General features: G+C 44.8%; 1 protein-coding gene across 3 annotated transcripts in view; it reads right to left on the bottom strand.

Moving 5' to 3' along the window:
- The window catches only part of TAOK3 (TAO kinase 3), a 150644-nt gene extending 126239 nt beyond the window's left edge, over positions 1-24405 (bottom strand). The window contains exon 1 of one of the 3 annotated variants that reach the window (XM_058656776.1): positions 24139-24405. The gene's annotated coding sequence lies outside the window, so the exon portion shown is untranslated. Of the gene's footprint in view, positions 1-12421; positions 12811-13083; positions 13547-24138 lie in introns of those variants that run through there. The other 2 variants (XM_058656777.1, XM_058656778.1) reach the window with 2 other exon arrangements.
- Positions 24406-24976: the final 571 nt, after the last annotated feature.

Below are 24976 nucleotides of genomic sequence, written 5' to 3' on the forward strand. Positions count from 1 at the left end.
ACTGGCTGATCCTGTCGTTTACTCTCAAATGTGGATAATACCATATGACCTGATGGTTGTTTTGATGAGAAGAGTTTTAAAATGCATGTAGATGTGCCCTATAAAATGCTAAAGAAATAAAACACATTAGTAAGCAAAACATTTTGAAACCACGGAGGTACTTATTCAAAGCAAACAAATGAATTTATCTTGAATACCCATGATACCTACACATAGTCATTGGGAAGCGCTTCCAGTGTTGACACTGATTACTTGTTAACAATCTTTTTAGCGGACTTTCTCCTTGGGATCTCCCCAGCCACACTGACAGCCTCCCTCCAGCCTTCCAGCCCTTTGTGACTTTATCTTTTCTCAGCTACTCTGAGTACAAGTGGAGTATCTTTCCTGACTCTGAGTTCAAACGGAGTATCTTTTCTCAGCTACTCGTCTCTGATTCCACTTGCTCATCCCTTTATAGGTCTGTCTAGTAGAATTTCCTTTTTCTACCTAAAATTTGTATAAAATTTAAATTATTTGAAAGAGATGGAGGGAGGCAGGCAGAGAAAGAGACAGAGAGAGAAAGAGAGAGAGAGACCTCCCTTCCATTTGTTCGCACCCCAAATACCTCCAAAGGCCAAGGCTGGGCTGGGGTGAAGCCAGGAGTCCAGAAGTCAACCTGGGACTTCATACGGCTGGCAGGGATCCACATCACTTGAGTCATCACCTGCTATTTCCCAGGCTTTGGAATTAGCAGACAGCGGGAATGGTGGAGAGCCAGAAAGATCTAGGCATTCTGGTATGGAATGTCAGGTAGTAGGTCAGCCAGTGTCTTAACAACTATTCAAATGCCCACTCTTCCACTTAAAACAAGACATCGAACCAACCAACAAGCAAAGCACCAGTAACTTGAAAATGCCAACACAAAAATTTTTCTCCTTTATTAGCAGGCCAATTAGTAGCTATTTATCTCAGCCTTTTAAAATAAAATGCTACTGATAGAGGCAAATAAATAAACAAGAAGTAAAGTTTTATTTTTCCTGCATTCCTTCCATGGGACACACCGATAGCAGCTATGCCGTTGTCCTGACATTAAGTCAATTAACCATTCCTGTCTGGCTTGAAGATATAATTTTCCATAAACAGGATAGCTGGCAGGGTCTCTTACACAATGCTGTGGGCAGGTGGTAGAATTCGATCATGTAATCAACTGAAAACAGCTCCTTTACTTAAACTGACCAGTGGAAGGCAGGCAAAACTGTAACAAATCCTCAGTTCTCTTAATCCATGTAATTCAAAAACCTAAAATAAGATTTTTAACAATGGAACTTTACTTCTGTCAAACTAAGACAAACATAAATTGCTATTACTGGCTTACAGATGGTGTCATTTCATGATTTACTGCATTTTACTGAAACTCTGGCTCTGAAAAAAGTACATTTAATAGGGGATCACACAGGAAGGACTCAGAGGCATCTCAGACTCCCAGTGAGAATCGGGATCCTGGCCAGTCAGTTCCAACTCAGCTTGAGGAGAAAGAATTAAAGGGCTTGAAAACCCCAGGAAGAGCCCGGTGCGGTAGCCTAGTGGTTACATCCTCACTTTGTATGTGGGCAACAGGCAAAGCAGGCCCAGGGTCGCCTGCTGCTCCTGGGCACAGAAGATCTTTCTGGATCCCAAGTTTCAGCACTCTGCCAGAGGGCAAAGGCTTGCTTATATAGGCACCTGCCTCTCCCAGTGTGTACCTGAGATAGAGCGGAAATACTGCCAGGTGTCACTTCACCAAAAGGACGAGTTCTGAGCACTGTGTCATTTGGTGATTGCATCATTGCGTGAATACCATAGGGTGTACTTACCCAAACCCAGACGGTGCAGCCTGGCACATTGCTAGACTATATTATGGTTGGATGGGACTACCATTGTGTATGCTTGTTGACTGGAATGTTGCTACGCAGCCAATGGCCGTCTTACGGCAAATACTGTCCACTCCAGGAACCAGCAGAACTCACTTCCCAACTAATGATAACGAGAAGTGGACGGATGACCAGAAAAGTGCCCTACCCCTCAGTAGCACAAGCAGATATCCAGTAGAGAGCTCAAGCAGAGACAAAGGATTGAAACAAAGCAAAATGGCATCATAGAAAGATTCAGATCTAAATTAAGAGGTTGAAGTTGTGGCCCAGCTGGATAAGTCACCATCTGAGATGCCCTTATTCCATAATGGAGTGCCAGTTTCCGTCCTGGCTGTCTGCTTCTAGCCCAGTTTCTGCAGCCTGGACTAAGGCCCAGACACTCATATGGGAGAGTGGGATGGAGCTCCTGGCTCCTGGCTCCAGCCGAGGAGCTATTATGGCCATTTCAGGAGTGGGCCCATTTCACCACGAACAAGATTCTGCTCTTTTCACTTCTACTCAACATTATACCAGAGGTGCTAAGAAAACATACAAAGTTTGGGTAGGACAAAACAAAACTGCCATTATTTGAAGATAGCATGACTGTCTTAAAAATAAATATATAGGGCCCAGCGGCGTGGCCTAGCGGCTAAAGTCCTCGCCTTGAAAGCCCCGGGATCCCATATGGCCGCCGGTTCTAATCCCGGCAGCTCCACTTCCCATCCAGCTCCCTGCTTGTGGCCTGGGAAAGCAGTCGAGGATGGCCCAATGCATTGGGACACTGCACCCGCGTGGGAGACCTGGAAGAGGTTCCAGGTTCCTGGCTTCGGATCGGCGCGCATTGGCCTGTTGCGGCTCACTTGGGGAGTGAATCATCGGATGGAAGATCTTCCTTTCTGTCTCTCCTCCTCTGTACATCTGACTTTGTAATAAAATGAATAAATCTTTAAAAATATATATATATAAATAAAATCCCAAGAAATCTGGGAAAAACACTAGAGCAAACAGCTGGCTTGAGCAAGGTCACAAGAGATCAACAGTCAGTCCATCTTTGAACCAAGTGCATTTCTACATAGCAACAATCACAATGAGGAAATACGATGAGGCTTTACAAAAAAAAAGTAGATGGAAGATCTGCCTTGTCTTTTGTGTTTAAGATTTATTTTGCCTTGTCTTTCAATTACCTTTTTTTCATGAACTTCTAAGTCCTATCATATGTAGAAAACAATGCCATTTACAATTACTGCAAGCTAAATGACATACTTAGAGATAAACTTGGAAAACATTTAGCAGGGGCATCGTGGTGGCGTAGGAGGTTGAGACACCATGCTCTGTGAGGGTTGGTTGGGTGTGGCTGCTCCACTGGTGATCCATCTTTCTTTCTAATGGGCCTGGGAAAGTACCAGAATTTTGGGATCTTGTCACCTATTGCAGGAGACCCAGAGGGAGATTCAGGCTCCTAAGCTTGGCCTAGCCTATCCCAGCCATTACAGGTATTTTGGGAGTGAACCAGCAGACAGAAGATTCTGTGTAGCTCTATCTTTCAAATAAATAAAATAGAGCTTTTAAAGAATCTTCTTAGGGGGCTGGCACAGTGGCTAGTAGGGTAATTCTCCACCTGTACTACCAACATACCATACTGGTGGTAGTTCTAGCACCAGCTGTTCCACTTCCAATCTGGTGCCCTGCTACAGCCTGGCAAAACAGCAGAAGATGGCCCAAGGTCTTGGGCACCTGCAGCCCTGTGGGACAGAAGTTCCTGGCTCCCAGCTTCTGACTGGCTCAGCTCTGGCTGTTGTGGCCATTTGGGGAGTGAACCAGTGGATGGAAGATTCTCTACTCGTCATCTTCCTCTCTGTCTGTAATTCTGAATTCAGGTAAACTTTAAATAAATATTTCAAAAAAGGCTTTTTAGGATTTTTAAAAATTTGTAATCAGCTTTTAAGAGTCAATACAGTTTGTACATAGGATCCTAAGCATATAATTATATTCTCTTGCTCCCCATATTTACATTTGTCACAATCCTGACTATTCAAATGTTTTTGCCATTGTTTAACATCCACTGGTAAAGGACAGGCAATGACTGTTTTTTTTTTTTTCTTTTTAATTACCACTCCATCTCCAGTGCCAAACACCGGAGCATGCTAACTTTTCAATTAATAGCTCATAAATGGATGCAAGAATAAATCAATCAACAGAAAGGGTGCTTTTTAAAAAAAACCCACAAAATGGTTAGAATACAGTATTAAAAAGGGACACGATGAGAAGAGTTTATGCAAACAGTGGGAGGGGTAACCAGCCTTGCCGGGAGGAACTGGGGGCTTGGTTAGCAGGGCGGGGGGGCGGTCTTACAAGACAAGAGGAGAAAAACCAAACCATTCTGAGCAGAGCAAGCAGAGCACCAGAAAGCACAATGGTGAAAGCCAAGCACAGCGTCCCCAGGCACCTGCAGCATCCGCTTGCTTGGACATACAGCTGTCTGCTGCAAGAGGCAAAGGCTGAAGCTACATGTCTGACTGTGCGGGCCACACTAAGGCAATTTGGACTTGTACATGAACCATGTGGTAACCCTGGAGATTTTTTTAAGTCACTGGGAGATGATCAGATTTGTCTTTTGGAAGTCAAATCTGAAGGCACAGCAGGGAGGAGAGACAGAATTCAGGGAGCCAAAGCAAAGGCTCAGGGTATGTGAAAATTCTCAGTTCTTTAGGATATTCAATTATTTGAAAGATAGAGTGACAGAAAGAGTCACATAGGAAGAAAGCTGTCTTCTGTTTAATTCTCCAAATCCCCGCAGCAGCCAGGGCTGGAGCAGGCCAGAGTCAGGAGCCCGGAATCCCACGAGGGTTTTCCACATGTGCAGTAGCAGGAAGCTGGATACGAAGTGCAGAGTAGCTGGGACTCAAACCATGCACTCTGATAGGGATCGGAGGTGACCGGAGTGCCTGTTGAAGCTGCTATACCACCACACCTTCCCCCTTTGTGCAGACACACATGCATCTGTGACAGGCTCTGGAGATCCCATGGCGCGGTAACACGAGGATGAAATGACAGCTTCTCTGTTGTCCTCTTCTCTACTTTCCTCCCCACTACAATCCCAAACAGAAAACCATTCACCAGGGTAGAGAGGGAAGAAGAGTAAAAAGAGTTCAATATAATCCATTCTAGGCAAAATAAAGTAACTCTCCCACTTGCTTTGTTTACAACCATATGCTGCAAATGTATGGACACATGGTCAAACCAAGCAAAATTAGAAAAAAAAAAGAGTGGGCAGATTTTTTGTTCATTTGTTTTGAAACACAAACATATAGATAGCACATGGCCTTCTGTTCGTTCTCTTCCCAGATGCCTTCGACAGACAGGGCTGGACTCACCACAGGTGGCAGGAGCGTCAGGAATGTCGGGAATCCAGCTCAGGTGCCCTGATGTGGGATGAGGGCATCCTAACCAGATGTTTGTCCCACAATGACAAGCTTTAGCACATTTAAAAAAAAATTCTTTGCCCTCATTTGCGTGCCCTGATATTATTCCCACTGCTTTCCTTTGGCCAGATAGTGGCTCCGTCCTTTGAAATGTTCAAGCTTGAAATCACAGGGTACTGAGTTGGGAGGGACCTTGTGGCTTCCTTATCTTTGCAGAAAGAGGCAACTTTGATAATACTATCAACTGGTGTTTCCAATGAGAGAGCTAGCGCAAGACGAAATCTGCTGCTGCCAGATACGGACCATGTTCTAATTTGCTAACAGACACTACTTTGTAAGTTTGATCAGTGAGAGCTTTATTAGCACAACAGGAATCAACTTTGAGTCTGATCCTTTTATGAAGGCTGGTAAACATTTTCTCTAACATACTGAAAAGATCTTGTTATACAAGTAATAAAGTACAGTTATTTCAAGATTTGAAATACTAAAGGTTAGAATTCTATCACCCCCATAGAAGCACAAGAAAATGCCATTCTCTTTCTTTGAATAATATGATAGCAAAGAGGTATAATCTTGGATACTATCAATCAACAAATAAATACACTATAAAAATCTAGTAGTACTGTGTTGTGAAAGACTCTAAACCCCAACTAGAGATTAAGCATTTTTTCTGAAATGTGCATATGACGTTCAAATTGTGTGTCTTGGATTAAATATTATATATGTACTATGTTGTTTCTTCCATATCTATTGGTTTTTAAAGATTTATTTTGGGCCCGGTGGCGTGGCCTAGCGGCTAAGGTCCTCGCCTTGAAAGCTCCGGGATCCCATGTGGGCACCGGTTCTGGTCCCGGCAGCTCCACTTCCCATCCAGCTCCCTGCTTGTGGCCTGGGAAAGCAGTGGAGGACGGCCCAAAACTTTGGGACCCTACACCCGTGTGGGAGACCTGGAAGAAGCTCCTGCCGTTGCTGCCACTTGTGGAGTGAATCATCGGATGGAAGATCTTCTTCTCTGTCTCTCCTCCTCTCTGTATATCTGCCTTTGCAATAAAAATAAAATAAATCTTTTTTTTTTTTTTTAAGATGCCAGGAACCAGGAACCTCTTCCAGGTCTCCCACGCGGGTGCAGGGTCCCAATGCATTGGGCCATCCTCGACTGCTTTCCCAGGCCACAAGCAGGGAGCTGGATGGGAAGCGGGGCTGCCAGAATTAAAACCGGAGTCCATATGGGATCCCGACACGTGCAAGGCAAGGACTTAAGCTGCTAGGCAGTTGCGCTGGGCCCCTTCCATATTTATTGTTAAATCCTAGATAGCATTTAACTGTGGAATAAACCCATTAATCAAAAGCAACAATGGTAACAGAGCTTCAAGAATCTCAGTCCACATTATGTATCTGACATTTACATTAAAGCTAGGAATTATAATGTACATCAAAACAATAAAAATACTACTGAGTACCTGATGCGTGCTGAGAACTGTATTGAGTGCAACTGCAAACTGCTGAACAAAGTACCAGAAAGTTTGGCAAATGAAATCATTAACACATTTAGTTTAAAAGAAGTAAAGATAGGGCATGGAGCAATAGCTCACTCCCGCCTTCCGCCGTCAAGTGCTGGGAACCCATATGGGCTGCTCCCAGATACTCTGCTTCCCATCTAGCTCCCTGCTTGTAGCCTGGGAAAGGCAGTGGAGCAAGACTCAAAGCCTCGGATCTCTGTACCTGCATGGAAGACCAGGAAGAAGAGCCTGGCTCCAGGCTTTGGATCAGTTAGGCTCCAGCTATTTCAGCAACTTGGGGAGTGCACAAGCGGATGCACACGCACACCTAGAATATCAATAACGGTTTTCTGATATAATGGTTTGATGGTTTGGACTTCACTCATTTTTCCCCAGGGACCCTAATGGATTAATTGCCCTTTATCCTGTGTACTGTCAAATTTTCCTCCCAATTTACTAAAATAGAGAGATTCCTGATTTCTTTAAAATAAGGTGAAAGCAAGCTTCACCTGGACTCCCTAGACTTAAGTAAGGCAATTATAGAGCTGATCTGTTCAGTTATTACACAAAAGCACGGGTGCAAATCTGCTCACATACGATCAGACAGAATACCACATCTTACCACACCCCTTCATCTCACCTCGCTCACAGGGAGAAGGGGTGTTCATAACAATCACTCCTATTCATATTTTGATAGTGATGGAAATCCTCCCAAAATAATGTGATTCAACATTATTTACAGTTTGTTCAGTAAGAGGAAAGACAGGGGAAGGTTATAACTTCCTGATTTCCCAAAAAGTCTCATTTTATATCACTGGCATTTCCCTCTCTTTTGAACCACACTTGCATCTCATGGAAATAATTTTGCAAAAACTTAAGATGTCAAACAGATGCTTCCTCTTAATTTCAAAATAAATCATGATCAATTAATACTACTACTGTCAATAGTATTGGCTTTTAAAACAGAGTAGTTTTTCCCTTTCCCATACTGCCTGGTCTCTGTCATGCTTTTAGTTCTGCCAATCACCCAGCACCTGTCTTCAGCCACCCTCTTATTGGCACCCATGCACCCCTTTACCTCATCCAGCGGAACTAGAACGTTCATCCATTTCACTAAGGTGTTAGCTAAGAGTCACTAGTAAACTTCAATCAACTAGAAGTTAAGTAAAATGTTTAAAAAACGGCGGGAAACAAAACTCAAGCTAATTCTCTCTCTCTTGTTTTATTATTTATTGTTTTGAAAGGCAGAGTTACAGAAAGCGAGAGATTGACACAGGTCTTTCATCTGCTGATTCACTCCACTAATAGCCAAGACTGGCCTGGGCCAGGACAAAGTCAGGAGGCAGGGGCTTCTTCTGGATCTCCCACCTGGGTTCAAAGGCCAAGGCACTTGGGCTACCCTCTGTTGTTTTTCCAGGTGCATTAGCAGGGAGCTGGATGGGACATGGAGCAACCGTGCCTCCAGCACCATGTCCATACCGGAGAGGTGCAGCACAATCCGCTATGCCAACACATGGGTGGAGCAGAGGAAGGCCCAAAGCTTTGGGACCCTGCACCAGCATGGGAGACCTGGAGGAGTTTCCTGGCTCCTGGCTTTGGATTGGCTCAGCTCCAACCCTTGCGGCCGCTTGGGGAGTGAACCATTGGATGGAAGATCTTCCTCTCTGTCTCTGCTCCTCTCTGTATATCTGCATTTCCAATAAAAATAAATAAATCTTAAAAAAAAAGTTTTCATCTTCGGCCAGGCGCTATAGCCTAATGGCTAAAGTCCTCGCCTTGCTCATGTTGGGATCCCATATGGGCAATGGTTTGAGTCCCCCATTTCCCATCCAGTTCTCTGCTTGTGGCCTGAGAAAGCAGTGGAGGACGGCCCAAACCTTGGGACCCTGTACCCACGTGGGAGACAGCAGCTCCTGGCTCCTGGCTTCGGATTGGCTGAGCTCCTGCGTTGCTGCCACTTGGGGAGTGAATCACTGGACGGAAGATCTTCCTCTCTGTCTCCCCTCCTCTCTGTGTATCTGACCTTTCAATAAAAATATATAAATCTTTAAAAAAAAGCTTTCATTTCCATAAGACCAAAAAAGTAATAAATAATAAAATAATACCTCCTTTCAACATCAAAAAAGATTCCCTTTGTGCGCTCCTTTGATGTTTTTTAAACATGCGTTGTTTTTAACAACACTGATTCTATTGTCAAGACACCTTATCACTCACTGAGCTTTTTCTTTAGAAACTTGTAAACTTGTGTTTTTATACATTATATCATTTAATTCCCACAATAATCCTGTGAGGGAGTAACCATGACTACATCCATGCTAGTGGAAGAAACTGAAGTTTTGGGAAAGTTAAGACTTTGCCCAAGGTCACAAAACAAACAGCCGGCCGACATGTTCATCTATCATTCTTCTGTTAATCATCAGATTATATGAATGTTCAAGATGTTTATTGAAAAGGTAGATGATGAAAAAACTATAAATAAATTTCATAATTTTTTGTACTACAAAAACCCCTTGTCTTTTAATTCCATTGTTTTGCAAACTTTTTGAGGTGTCCTTACACTAGCAATTCCAAATGTATGTGACCAAAACTGAAAGTTAGAATTATAAGGAAGCTGCATGTGGCTTTACTGTGTTAAACCGCCAGACACGGGTACCAGTTCTAAGAGCTGTGTCAGTGACGCCCCTGGCTTTTTCAGATCTATTCTAACCTGTCCTTGGACTAAAAAAAAATGTGCACTTTGTTTCTGAGGGACAGTGGGACACACCTGTGAACTCACAGTGTGATGGGGTGCCACCATTGATGGCACGTGCTGCTTGTCAGGTTAATTGACGGTGGACAGGGCCTGGAAACAGAGTTTCTGTACAACCCCCCCCCCCCCCCCCCCACGTCCTACCGCCTCTTGAACCATTCAAGTTAATTGAAAGCGCGAAAAGTGCTCCCTGCCTCTCCTGCCTTCTGCTTCATTCACGGTTGACAGCGCGGAAATTACTCCGGAGGTTCCGAGCACCTGGCCCTCCAGCCTCCTGTTGCTAGGTTAGGCTAGTTAACTATAGGAAAACTTTGGGCTCTGATAATTCCCTGCGTGCCGGAAACTGTACTGCATGGCTCTCAATCTGATTGGAGTTTGAGAGCTTAAAAACCCATGACTTTAAATGCCCTGGTTCCTGGAGTGTAGCGGGAACTGCTGTCACCAAGCCTGGGCAATAAAGAACCCCCCTAACATCTACACTTGAGTCCAGTGTGATCTCTCTCACACTCTGCAACAGGAGTTTAACTGTTCCTTCCTGTATCACTAGTTGATGGTATTGACAGGCTCTTATTACCTTCTTAATTTGGTCATACTTAAAAAAGAAAGCGACTACTTAGATCAGTCAGTTTAAGACTAGTAGTAATATCAAAATGCTTGAAAAAATGTTTTCTTTGAATATCCCAGTGACCTGTATACCTCAGTGAAAGTAAGGTTTTTTTGTTTTTGTTTTTGTTTTTTAGTGTAAAGTTAGAAGTAAATATTATGGCAGAATTCTCTAAAAGAGCTGGCTTGATTCAAGCAAGTGTAATTCTCAAGTTATTATAAACTTCCCACAAAAATTTACAATCATTGAAATATTTTATTTCTCATGTACTATTTTCATATACTCTAATATTGTATGAAATATTGTATGTTTACTAATATTATGTTCCAATAAGCCTTCAATTGTCCCTCAAAATGACGATATACATAATCAGTCTGTGCAAGCAACCGTAAAATAAGAAGCTGAAGCCAGGATACCAATGGCTTTATAGCAGCAGGCACACCCAGTGACTGAAAGTCAGTTTTTAAAAACACATCTTGGTACATAAAATATATTCACAGGAAGATACTTCCAAAAATAACTTTACTGCAATTCCCTCCTTACACTTCTGGGCAAAGATGTCGTATTTCCTCCACAAAGCTTCTTTTCATGTTGCAACTCAAGAATTTCAATTCTTGACCAAATGAGAACAGTGTAGAACTACAAACTCCCTCACAGGAGGTGATTGGTTTGTACTAGCATTCTACAGAAATTATCCAAGTATGGTGGGATGTCCTTACATCTTTTAACTCCACAATGGTCTTCGCCAAAAAATAAAAGCATGGGTTGTGTTAAGTTCTGCCTCCCCTCCCCCATCCTTTTTCTATCAGCCTGTGACCTTCCGTAAAAGAGGTGGTGTGATCTTTGCAGACTAGAGATAAAATGACCAAGGTAGACCGCAGAATAGATGACCAAGCACATGTCAGCTAATGAGCAAGAGTTTAGCAATTTCATCTGCATATGAAGCCAATAGGCAGCTTCAAATGGTTAAGTAAACACACACAAATGAATACAGTAACTTCCACTATTCCCTTCAGCTAGTGGTGCTTTGGCAGGCAGCCATGCAATTGCAATAATCTGTCACTGTGAAGCACTACCCACTTCCTCTGCCCCACCCCCATCCAGCTATGGCTGGGATACTTCTGGACCCAGAACACTGCCGTCATCTGCGCCCTGCCTATCAGAGCTGAAATGCACACACTTGGCCATTTGAAATCTTTACCATTCACAGACTTTAAGGAACAGAGCACATGCCTTATGGTAACACATTTCAAAGATTATTTGAAATTTTTTATTTGGTCTTTATACATTAAAACGAATAGATGATCTCCCACCCCAAGTCAATATGATACATTGTAATCTTTATTGAGTGAAAATGCATCCCAGGTATAATTTTAAAGATGTAATTTACACATCTAACACGAAGGTCAGACATCAGGGTTACATATTAGCCTACACGTTTCATTTAAAGGCTTTTTCAAGAGCCTGGAGAAGTCAGGAAGGAAAGTATAACAGACTCTCGCCCTGTTTAGAAAGCTAGCTCATGGTACTTTTTTAAAGTTAAAACTCTATTACGTCAAAAATCATCTACTTTTATACTTCCTTTTAATTTCATTTTATGGACTGTAATAACTTCTCAATCTATTACTTTTCTCATGGCTAAGACATTTCACTTCCATAACTTTATGCACTAACATGACACAAAAAACTACAAAACAAAATAAATGTAACAAAACTCTGATTATTCTGCCTCTAACTCTGGTGTAACGGTCAAGATTTTGATCCTTTTTTCTCTCTTTGTGAAAGAAGAAAAATAGGAAGTGGTCTCATTGTTAAAGAGTGCTAAAATGAATAGCACCAATTGGAGTAGCTTAATTTTGAAATACTGTTTTTAAGTAAGAATGTCATTCATTAGCATAAACTGCAGCCATGTAATAATGATGACTTTTCAGTATATTTTAAAATATTTTGTTTAAAAAACCCTTCTGAGCAGATTTGAATATTTTACCGGGCAATTTAGCATTAACCTTACTTATCCAGGAGAATAAAAATAAATTTAAAAAAATCAGAGCTAATATTTATTTGCAGGATATTATACTATAAGTCAAAATATATAGAGTATATGAAACCAAGATTTGAAGTTGATGACTCTTAGGAGAACTGTGAGCTAAGATCATAAAAAACTCACATAGAATTCAACAAAAAGTTGAATTAAATTACTCCTAAACAATGTTTAGATCCAAACCATATTTATAAGGAAACATTCCATGTGAAATGAAACATCAAACAAGCTTACTCACATCAAATCTTCTTAGATACATGTCCGTACTGGTATTTTCGATCCCACATACTAAAGTAAGGTCTTTAAATATTCTTCATTTAGCTATAGTGATCGGTAAGATGGTTCCAGATACGGTTTTCTTTAAAAATAGTGGTAATAATACAAACAAAAAAAAATCCAGCCTCTTACAGGAAAAATAAAACTGCCCTGCACTTAAGTTCTCAGATCACTCCCAGGCTACCAGCACCTTCATCCCGAGACAGGAAGTTATTACAGACACTTACTTTTCTAAGTGAGCCTTTAAAAGAGTACTTCCTGGTCAGACAGTTCACGTCAATTGCATTTTATACAACTTCCATTTTAACATTCTGGAAGGAAGGAACTTTCTAAAATTTTTTTCCAGAATTTTTTTCCCCATTTCTTCAAAAAAAAAAAAAAAAAAAACCTGCTCAAGCTAAACACATTTCATGTGAAATAAATAAATAAATAAAAGTACAATGTTCTATCAGTGTTTACTGTCAGTGGAAACTGTCAGAACTGTTACTGGCAAAAAACGTCAGCTTCAACTTTATTTTACATTTATCCACCTTCCACCCCCTTCCCTGCGTGCTCAAGTAAGGTTTCAGGAGACGAACATTGGGAGGAAGAGGAAGGACATTTACTGAAAGGAGGACGACTCACCAACTCTTCGGTCAGGAAGAAAAGGCGAACAACTGTTCACATGATCATGTTCAAATTTCAAGTTGCTTCTCTCTTAGGCTTCGATATCATAACACATCTTCAAGAAACCTTGTGTAATCCCAGTAAGGAACTGCAAACTGAAGCAGCGTGACCTGGGTGCTGCTCGTTACTATTGGAATAGGCGAGCCGAAGTTATTTCCTGTTACAACGCCCATTGGTTCCCACAGGTGCGAGTGCCTATGGGGGTGCCAAATGGTCCTCCTGCAGAAGGGATGCACTGAGCAGACTTAAGATTGGCAGGATCAATGGATTAACAGTCGAGAAGTACCTTGGGCTAGAACTGAACCCTCACAAGGACCAGAAAAAAAAGTCTCAATAGAATTTTACTATTTTTCAGGAAACAATATGGAAATAATAGTCTTACCCACTTTCCTATAGCCCTTGAACCTTTTTACCCTAATTAACTATATAGATTGTTAAAAATTTAAAAAAAGAATTAAAAAAAAGAATTTCACTATTTTTCTAGGAAGCATGGTTATTATTATTATTATTAGTGTCCTCACTCAACAAATCCTTACAACTGTCTTTTCTAAGGCATTGGAAACACACTGATGAACAAAGCAAGTGATCCAGCAGCATTCTGAGGAGTTCATGTATGAGAAACTGTCCATAAAGGCAGAGACTAGAGAAATTTATATTGAGATTTGGAAAGTCCACTGTAATGAGTGCCCACCACTAGGAAGCCTTAATATCAAATGCCTCAATTTAAATGTTATAAGGAAAAAAAAAAAGAGGGGCGGAGGAGGCTTTTGCAGAACTTGCCACACCAAAGCAGGCTTCCTTAGGCTTTCGCGTTCCAGGGCAGCCGTGCTGCAGGCGCCTGAGCTCCAGCAGAAGAAGGGAAGAGCTCGTAGTGAATCACCAGTGACTCAGTTCTTTTCATTGAGGCTTCAAACACGGTTTAAACCCAATTGTACGTGCAGAAAACTGATAGCAACCCCAAATGCACATCAGAAGTTTGATTCGACCAATTTTCAGGGTCACTGTCAGCATTTAAGGAAAAGAAAATGAGAGGTTTTGAAATAGATAATGCTCCTGCGTTTGAATTGTATTGTTTTAGCTGCAGTCGTCTTAAATGCCTCCGAGTCATGTCAGCCAGCTTTCATTAGATTTTGCTCCAGTGGATTTCTTAGACTTTAGCCAACTGAGACAGAATCATTTGACAATGAATGATGTGGTGGTTTTTTTTTTTTTTTCAGATTTATTTATTTGAAAAGCAGAATAACAAAGAGGTATCTTCCACCTACTGGTTCTCAAATGGCTGTGGTCCCCAGGGCTGCCCAGGCCAAGGCCAAGATCCAGGCTTTCCGACACAGGGAGGGACCTCAGCAGTGGGCAGGCTATCATATGCTGCCTTGCCAGGAACACCAGTATGAAGCTGATCATTAAAATGGAGCAACCAGGACATGAACTGGCAGTCTCATTTTATTTGCATTTAACAAAACAAAAATAGAGTAAGTTCAAAGGTACTCAAAGACAGACACAAAAGCCAGTGAGTACAGATGACCTCTGCTCTTCTAAGCTATATTTTACTTCCTTAAGACTCTTACAGATGGAGTAAATTAGAGGATTTCTCAACTTTTTCTAGTTGGTCATGCAGCAATTATTTATTGAGCACTTACTATGTGCTAGGTGCTATTCTATGAGTTGGGAGTTTAGCAATAAATTAAAAATATCTGCCTTCACAGACCTCCATTCTAATGATTTCAGACAAGCAGACAAACAAGTAAAACATTCAGTCTGTCAGAAGGTGGCAATTTCTATGGAAAGGACCATACAAAAGAGGCAGATCATATTATTTATTCACAAATAGAAATGGTTTAGATTACAAAGCCAGGCGATTCGCTCTGAAAGATCCAGTTAGTGGTCTCTAGCTGACTACTGCTCAGAATCAACTGAACAACTACCTTCAGTTGCAAACGACAATAGATCTTAATTCATTTGTGGCTAATACCTGGAGCAAGGAAAGGAAGCTTCTGAAGATCCAGAGTTAAAACACATCAAATAAAAATACAACCTTGAGGAAGTAAGACAACAAATTCCTAACAGAATCAAAGACCAATTGCTTGAATATTCTCAATGTTAAAAATGTAATGTAAATAATTAACCTAAAATACATATTGCATATAATAGCTAACAGAGTAGTTATGAAACACTTGGTGATGACACCAGGTTAGTAAAGATAATAAGTTTTTAAAGTTCAAGGACGTGAACATCCAGGAAAACTAACTGCACAGCTTATTGTGTAGTATCATAACAACTGTTTTGTAGAAAGAGAAAGCACAGAGGTTGTGTGTTTGACCCAGTCATTAAACTAACACAACTCCCTGGATTCCAGGCCCAGCTCCACTTCCAGTCCAGCTTCCTGCTAATGCAGATCCTGGAAAGCAGCCGGTGAGGGTCCAGATCATTGGGTAACTTGGACTTGTATGGATAGAACATCAAGTTCCTGGCTTCTAGCTTCTGGCTGGCTCATTCCCAGGCATTTGGGGAGTGAACCAAAGGACGGGAGCTTTCTGTCTCTCGAATAAATGAGGTGAATAAATTAAAACAAAAAGTATAAGGTGCGAAGGGAGATTCAAAGGAGAGAGTCCCGAGGAAGATGGTCAGAGGAGGTCCCACAGAAGATGAAGCTGGAGGGGGAGCATCTGGCACAGATGTTAAGGGCAGCACGGCACATCCAGGTCCCGGCCGGGCATCCTGCTAAGACACACCGTGGGAGAGAGCAGTTGACGGCTCCAATACCCATGTGAGACACCCAGCCTGAGCTTTGGGCTCCCGATTCAGTTGCGCCTCAACTTGGTTGTTGTGGGCATTCAGGTACTGTGTCAGCAGATGCAAGAGCTCTCTTTGTCCATCTTTTCTGCACGTTTTTGGCTCTCAGCCTTTGAAACAGACACAAATGAAACAAACTGATGGCATTAGAGGTAGGCCTGGAAAGTGATGAACAGGCAGAAGAAAGAACAGGAACAAAAGCCCAGAGGTAGAAAAGCAGTGCTTGGCTAGTAAGCAGGCTGGTGATGGTGTGTGTGTATCTGACAGGTTGACACATTTGTGAACACAGTAGGCTGTAAGATTTATTTATTTTTATTGGAAAGTCAGATATACAGAGAAAAGGACAGACAGAAAGATCTTCTGTCCACTGATTGACTCCCCAAGTGGCCACAACAGCTGGAGCTGAGCTGATCCGAAGCCAAGAGCCAGGAGCCTCTAGCAGGTCTCCCATGCGGGTGCAGGGTCCCAAGGCTTGGGCTGTCCTCCATGTTCTTTCCAGTCTACAAGCAGGGAGCTGGATGAGAAGCAGGGCTGCCAGGATTAGAATTGGCACCCATATGGGATCCCAGTGTGTGCAAGGCGACGACTGTAGCTATTAGGCTATTCCGTGAGGAATCCTTAATGTAAGGTTTTCAATATGAGAGTGACAAAATTTGAACTGTACTTCAGGGAATGTAAGAGCATAACTATACACAAGAAGGTAAGAAAAAAAGAGAGACTAGACAATGGTTACTGTCAGTCCCCGTGAAGCACCCTGTTAAGGCCTTCAATCGCTCTTCTGTGGACCAGCGGGCAGTATGCAATGGAAAGCACATTGAAATAAAGAACTTAGTGCAGGTGACAACTTCACAACCCCAGGTGGTCACCTCTCAGTCACATGTTCCCTACGTGCTAATCTATTAATTAGGCTTTTAGAGTTAGGAGCCATGAACAACGATTGGGGCAAAAAGAGTAATAACATGCATTCCAAGTGATTCCAATAAGCTTCCAGTTACTAAGCATGGCCTATGTGTGTGTCACTGTACTTGGCACTTGCATAGCTCACTTCATTTATTCCCTCCAAGAATCCCAAGAGATATGTATTCATTTTTCACAGATGAGAGAATTGGGAGTTTTCAAACTTAGGTAACCCAGCCAGGGCCAGGCAGCTGACACAGTAACATCGCCAAAATGGCAAGGGAGGTTCCCTCAGCCCAAGGCCCTTTCTCCTTCCACCCTGTCAGACTGTTTATATGTGGCACAGCAACAAAGCTAAGGCTTATTCCTATGTTCCAAAGGAAAGAGTGTCTCTTCTTAACACCATTTTCCTGTACTTAACGTCCCCTTGAGGACAGAAACAACAAGTGCGCATGCAAATAGAACTTAAGTTGCTCATCATTAACTAATTCACTCATTCAATTCACAGTTGTTGAACATCTTTCATTGTGTTTAGTGCTGTTCTTGGCACTGGGGAGGGGGGCAGGAGGGATACAAAGATGACCCGCCATTTGGCTCACAAAGTAGTGAAGGACAAGCACACACAAATAGGGAGCTGGGATACAATGCAGAAGAGAATCTTTATATATATAACATTTTTTTCTATTATTGGAAAGGCAGATATCAGAGAGAGAAGAAGAGACAAAGAAAAAGATCCTCGATCCACCGGCTCACTTGCCAAATGGCCACAATGGCTGGAGTTGAGCTGATCTGAAGCCAGGAACTTCTGGGTCTCCCACGCGGGCGGCAAGACCCCAAAGCTTTGGGCCATCCTCAACTGCTTTCCCAGGCCACAAGCTGGGAGCTGGATGGGAAGTGGAGCAGTCAAGACATGAATTGGCACCCACATGGGATCCTGACACTAGGAACATGAGGGTTTAGCCACTAGACCACCACGTTGGGTCCTTCAAAAGAGAATTGTATACAAGACACAACAGAGGCCTAAAGGGACATGAGATACGTTACTGTTTGGAAATCTTGACCCAGATCATATAAAAACCACGCTTATGCAGCTTAAAATACTTCTGTGTGAACACACATACCTTCAAGGTAAAGGCTAATGCTTCCCACAGAATGAAAAACTGCTCAGAAATGATCATTTACTGTGTCTGCTGTCAGGACTATCAGATAATGAGTTTATTTGAGGAAGCACTGTGACTTGATCAGTGTCCTCTATTGTAATGACTAAATAAAATGTGCTTCAACCGTCATAAACTCTGATTGCTATAGACATACGGTAGTGTCATAAGCAGAAAGTTGAACATATAAAATAAATATTTACTGCACAGAGTCCCTGTTTAATACAATAAGAAAAACTCTCTCACTGTCCCTCAAAGAACATGGAAAATAAGCAGGTGTTTGGCCTAACGGTAAAGGTGCCACCTAAGACACCTGCACACTATATTGGAGTGTCTGACTGTGACACTTGGTTCTGGGTCCTGTCAGTGTAGACCCTGCAAGGCAGTAACGATGGGTCAAGGATTTGGGTCCCTGTCACCCACATGGGAGGCTTGCATTGAACTGCCAGTGCATGGTTTTGCTCTGACCTAGTGCCCGTTGTCGCAGGCACCTGGAGAGTCAACCAGTGGACTGGGACTCTTTCTCAAGTAAGAATAGAAAGCAGTGGGAGGCTTGTCTTGCACCATGTCATTCTTTGAGCTGCCTTGGGACTCACCACCACATACAGCCTCCTACTCCTGAGTCTCCACAACCGTGAGCCAAAAGAAATCTCTTGGGCTTAGAACCAAACCAAACCGAAAAAAAAAAAAAAAAAAAGAAGCAGAACTGGACTCCTTCAGTGCTTGGATAATTAACCATCATGTTAATATAAAATATAGACAGTGTGGGGTTCACTTATTCTTTCGCTGAGGCCAGAGGTGAAACAAAGAGACCTAAAATGTTGGAGTTCAGCAGAGAAATCCCCATTTTTTGGTGTTAAGGCCACACAAGTTATACTTTTTGTATAATAATAGTAAGTTTTGCTAGGTGTAAGGTTTTTCTTCCAAGCCATCTGTTTCTCCCTTCTCAGATGTAAAACATACATGTGAGATAGCTGACCCAATGATAAAACTGGTTTAAGTCATTCTGTTACCATGGAATTAGTCCTTCAATTTGTAAAACAGAAATAACTTTAAAACATTTTGAATATACTTCAGTATCTCTAACAATTTCCAATTGGACAGAAATGTATTAAGTTGATGTGTAAACTATTCAGTTTAACTTTCATAACACATTGCGCTAATGATAAAATGTTATCAATATGATTTCTACTGGTTATAATTTTTTTTTCTTAAAGGTTCACTTGTTCCCATGGGAAAGGCAGATCTACAGACAGAAGGAGAGACAGAAATGGAGAGAGAATTTTCGTCAACTGGTTCGCTCCTCAAATGGCCGCAATGGTGGAGCTGAGCTGATCCAAAGCAGGAGTCTTCTCTGGGTTTCCCATGCAGGTGCAGGGTTCCAGGACTTTGAGCCATCTTTGACTGCTTTCCCAGGCCACAAGCAGGGAGCTGGATGGGAAGCGGAGCAGCCGGGACACAAACCGGCACCCCTATGGGATGGTGGTGCCTGCAGGAGGAGGATCAGTCAGTTGAGCTATTGCTCCAGCCCAGGTTGTAAAAATTCTAAAGTTGTATTTTTTTTTAAGATTTATTTATTTTTGGGCCCGGCGGCGTGGCCTAGTGGCTAAATTCCTCACCTTGAAAGCCCCGGGATCCCATATGGGCCCCGGTTCTAATCCCGGCAGCTCCACTTCCCATCCAGCTCCCTGCTTGTGGCCTGGGAAAGCAGTGGAGAACGGCCCAATGCATTGGGACCCTGCACCCGCGTGGGAGACCCGGAAGAGGTTCCAGGTTCCCGGCTTCGGATCGGCGCGCATCGGCCCGTTGCGGCTCACTTGGGGAGTGAATCATCGGACGGAAGATCTTCCTCTCTGTCTCTCCTCCTCTGTGTATATCTGGCTGTAATAAAATGAATAAATCTTTAAAAAAAAAAGATTTATTTATTTTTATTGCAAAGTCAGATACACAAAGAGGAGAGACAGAGAGGAAGATCCTCCGTCCGATGATTCACTCCCCAAGTGACTGCAACGGCAGAAGCTGAGCTGATTTGAAGCCAGGAGCCAGGAGCTTCTTCCAGGTCTCCAACATGGGTGCAGGGTCCCAAGGCTTTGGGCTGTCCTCCACTGCTTTCCCACGCCACAAGCAGGGAGCTGGATGGGAAGTGGGGCTGCCAGGATTAGAACCGGCACCCATATGAGGAATTTAGCCACTAGGCCACCGCACTGGGCCCCTAAAGTTCCATTTTAATTTGGTGTATACAGTTTGGCAATGAATTCTTTGACATTTGACCCATAAATTGAAACAGATTACATTATAAAGAACATATAATTACAGGTTAATATTAATGTTTCTTTTACTGTGTCTAAGAAACACTTTTAATATATTCTCACAAATAAGAATAAAGCAACCAATTCAATGGGAGAACACAAAATCACAAATTAAACTCGATGCTGCACTGTAATTGTATAATATCTGACAACTCAAAAATACTAATTCCAGAAATACCTCTTGTGAGTCACAGAAATCCTTCATTGAGGAGAAACTGAAGAAGAAAGCTTCTTAGGAAACCCACAGAATACTAGGGCATCAGAGCCGTCCTCTCTCTGTCTCAGTCCCTCTCTTGGGTGGCTGTTTTACCTTCTAGGGGTGAGAAGTCCAGAACATTGTAGAGACCAGAAAGGAAAGAGGCTGTTCACTAAGACTAATCCCCCCAAAAATGGGAGGAAGCACTCATTCTCCCACAACACTGAAAGCATCAAATATGAACATTGCAAGCAATGAGGACATTGATTCAGGCCAGGTTAAACATTACACCAAAAGAGACCCAGGCAGCCTCTGAGAATACAATGGTCTGACTGTATATGAGTCAAGTGGTAAAAAAAGTGTAAAATGGGTGACTGTTTCCTGGGCGGAATTTACATTCTTACACAGCAGGACTGAGCAGAGCTAAAGCTTGGAGCATTTGCACTGGGAGCTTGGTACTCATACAGGGTGAACGCATCCATCATCTTCAGGTCTTTTTCTGATTATCTTGGTAATAGTAAATGGTTTAGGGCCTGGCAGCGTGGCCTAGCGGCTAAAGTCCTCGCCTTGAAAGCCCCGGGATCCCATATGGGCCCCGGTTCTAATCCCGGCAGCTCCACTTCCCATCCAGCTCCCTGCTTGTGGTCTGGGAAAGCAGCTGAGGACGGCCCAAAGCCTTGGGACCCTGCACTCATGTGGGAGACCCGGAAGAGGTTCCTGGTTCCTGGCATCGGATTGGCGTGCACCGGCCGTTGCGGCTCACTTGGGGAGTGAATCATCGGACGGAAGATCTTCCTCTCTGTCTCTCCTCCTCTCTGTATATCCGGCTTTCCAATAATAATAAATCTTTTAAAAAAAAAAGTAAATGGTTTAAACCAAGAAAGAGATCATGATTTCACATATTTTATACATCATTTATGTTTTGCACAAATGAAAACAATACCTGCAGAAATTTTTCTCTCCTCCTCTGCCAGGAATTAAGGGCCTGTAAGTCTTTTCTAGAAGCACTCTGGGTGACAGAGCATCTCTCTGCATTGTCTCTGAATTAATACTGTCACATCATGTGGCTGAAATGACTGCGGTAGTAATTACCCTCTGGGAGTCATCCGAGTACTCTGTTTTCCCATAGGGCAATGCATTCATGCTTTCTCTTGAGAAATGACCACCGGTCAAGAATGAGCTAACAGGCTTGGTTAAGGAGCTTCCCCTCAGGGATGAGCTTGTTCCTTGGTAGCATTTGGGACTGAGTTCTCAGAACTTGCACACATCACTTCGCGCACCACCTGCGCTGTGTAAGGAATTTGTGTCCCTTCTAAATGACCTCACCAGTGAAGTGGCTTTGGTTTTACGTGACTTCCTACCTGGCATCCCAGAAAAATAAATCTGATGTTACAAAAGTGACACTCAAGAAATCTTGCAGTAGAGTGAGTGCCTCATGTTTTAAGTGTGTGTATGTGTGTGTGTGTGTGTGTGTGTGTGTGTGCTTCTCTCATCTGGGTTCTCTAGGGAATCCCTGTAGTCTGTGGAATGTTCATCATCACTTCGAGTCCTGTGCTCTCAGAAGCAGAGCTTTCCCGCATCATGGATCATCAAACATTCCCTGGACAGAGTCGTTGCTGTCCTGGGGCCAACAGGCAGCTCTGGGTCCGCCCCCCACCCTACCCCCATGTCCTAAGGACTTCAGGCACCAAGCCTCTCCTTCCTTAGCGGAAGCTCTGCCTCACTAATCACGGGCAGCAGACTGCCCAGCAGAGCTCGACCCTCAGTAGTGATAGAATGATGGCAATGACACTTCGCATGCTTTTCCTAAGATGATCATCTTCTAAACGAAAAAAGAAAGCTCCGTCAAAAAAAAAAAAAAAAAGAAAAGAAAGAAGAAAGAAAAAAGGAGAAGAAACACACAGCGAACAGGAGTGTTAAAAGCTTCAGGGACTGCTGGGTCTAACCAGATCAAGGCAGGGCATCTGAGAGAGCTGCAAGGTAGTCAGGGCGGAAGGAACCTGCTCTAAGTAGTGTGAAAAAACAGCTGGCCTGTCAGCTGGATTTTCACACCCTTTAAAATGGGAGGCTGCCCTCCCACCCCACTTAACCTCATTCCCACCCCCTATGGCTTCCCGCTGATCCTCCCAGCATTTTAATAGACAGACACCTCCTACCAGGACAAAGGGTATCTGAGTTAAATAGGCTTAGCTCTCTCCTTGGCTCGCCCTGGAGTTGGCCTAAAGCTCCGCCCAGGCTGAGCGAAATCTACTTGGAAAGTGCTATGAGTTTGGCGATTCCAACACCTGTGCTTCAGAGTTTGTCAGGAAAGTGAAACAGTCCCAACTCCCGAGCTGGGTCAGGTCCTTTAAGCGCGCTGTGTAAACCCTGAGACTAATGCACGGCCAAATCTAAGAGTTTCTCAGCTCCGTGTGGATTTTAAAATGAAATAAACAAACAGTAGTTCAGGAAAAACACAAGCATCTTTCAAAACAAGCATCGCAATTACCCACACCTCGGGGCTTCTCAGAAAATTCTTTTCCCCTTTAACTTCTGTGATGACGGGCTGCAGGAGCCCCTCATTTGGAAGGCGCCCACATTGAACTCCAGAGGTGACCCGGGAGCCGAGGGGACCAAGGAGTAGGCAGGCAGCCCAGCTCTCAGATCTTTCTAGGATCTCTAGCCCTCAGCCGGCCCCCGCAGCAGCCCGGCAGTCTCCTGGGACAGCTTTACGTAATCCCGGCCCCCAGAGGCCCCCAGCCCCGGGGCATACGCAGCAGCGCCCCAAGAAGATGGAAGGTTCCAGACCTGGGAGCAGCCCGCATCTCCCCAGGCAGACGCCAGGACCGCGACCCAGCTCTTCTCCAGGTCCTCACGCACCAAGCCAGGCGCGGGGTCCGGCTGCTCTCACACCTCTAGAGTCACTGACCCGACCCTTCTCGGGGTTCCACCCCTCACCTCACAGTCCTGAGCACTGCCAGGCTCCCCTCCACTCGGCTGGTGGTCCGGCCTCTCTCAGGGTCCTATCCCTCATCTCGCTGCTCCGGCCTCTCCTCTCTCGCGGTCGCTCTCCACTCACTGCCAGTCCCGGCCCCTCTCGGGGATCTATCTCTCATCTTCCCGTCCTGGGCACTACTGGGGTCACCCCTAATCATCTCGCTGTCCTGATCCCCTGCCCCCTCCCCGCCCAGATGTCCCATCCCTCATCCTGATGTCTCGGGTACGGTCGAGGTCATCCCGCGGACCCCATCCCTCATCGTACCCCTAACTCTCTGGGGGTCCCCTCCTCTCTCCCTCTCAGACCCGTCCACTTTGGGGGTCCCCTCCTCTCTCTGAGACCCGGCCACTCTCTGGGGGATCCCTCCTCTCTCCCTCTCGGACCCGGCCACTCTGGGGGTGCCCTCCTTCACGTCGCTGTCGTGGTATCTCTGGGGGTCCTCTCCTCTCCCTCTCTCTCAGACCTGACCACTCTGGAGGTCCTCTCCTCTCTCCCTCTCGGACCCGGCCACTCTGGGGGTCCCTTCCTTCATGCCGCTGTCGCGGTACCTCTGGGGGTCTCCTCTCCACAGCCCAATTCTCTTCCGGAACTCCCCTCACTCAGGTCCTCGCCGACTTTGCTCGGCCCGGGGTCCCCGCGCCCCGCGGCTCCCCGAGTCACCGTCCCGCGCCCCGGGGCTCTCACCTCAGACCTTGCTGTCACTTCCCGGGGCCCGGCGTCGCCGCCGCCGCCGCTTCCTCTCTTCACACTTGTTCCCGAATCGCTCCCGGGGCGGCTGCTGCACCCCCGACCCGGGCAGATCCCCGGGTCTGGTGGCTGAGTGCCCACGGTCCCCGCGTCGCGTCCCACTGTCCACGCAGGAGCCGGCTGCCCGCGCTGCCCCGACCCTCCGCTGGCCGCGGCCGCAGCTGCTGCTGTCCGAGGTGCGGCTCCTGCCAGGGGTGGCCAATCGCACCCGACAGCGCCGAGCGCACTCCGCCCCCACTGCCTCGGGACGCCCGCCCCCTGCCCCCGGCCACGCCCCCTTCTCCGCTCCGATAGGCTCTCTACTGACCTTCCCTGATCGCGGGGCAATGGGCCGAGGCCGGATATAGGTGTTTGATTGGGAGCGCCTGTGCCCCCCGAGAGGTCGATGGAGCCCGAGGATTGGCCGATCGGGAGGTGGGCGGGCCCGGGCAGGGGGCGGAGCTACCTCGGACGCGGAAGAGCTGGCGGCCGGAGTTGACTCGGGGCCCGCCTCGGGGTGCGGCCGCTCGTGTTTGCTCGTATGCGAGGTCAGAGTTCCCGGCACCCCACCCCACGCGGCTCGCTTTTGGGGAGAAACCTCCCCGAGACGAAGGTCCTGACGGAACCTTCTGGGCGGGGAAGAGGACCAGTCAGCCTTGGCTCAGCTGCTTCTGAACGATTCTGCAGTGAATTCACTGGGCGTTGACTCACCCAGGACTTGGAAAGGACATTTCCTGGATTGTTGTTGGCTGGGGAGTTGTTGCCTTTCCGTGCGTGGCGTCCACACCCTCGGGAT

This window comes from Ochotona princeps, chromosome 29 (assembly GCF_030435755.1).
Source record: "Ochotona princeps isolate mOchPri1 chromosome 29, mOchPri1.hap1, whole genome shotgun sequence".
NCBI classification, from domain to species: Eukaryota; Metazoa; Chordata; class Mammalia; order Lagomorpha; family Ochotonidae; genus Ochotona; species Ochotona princeps.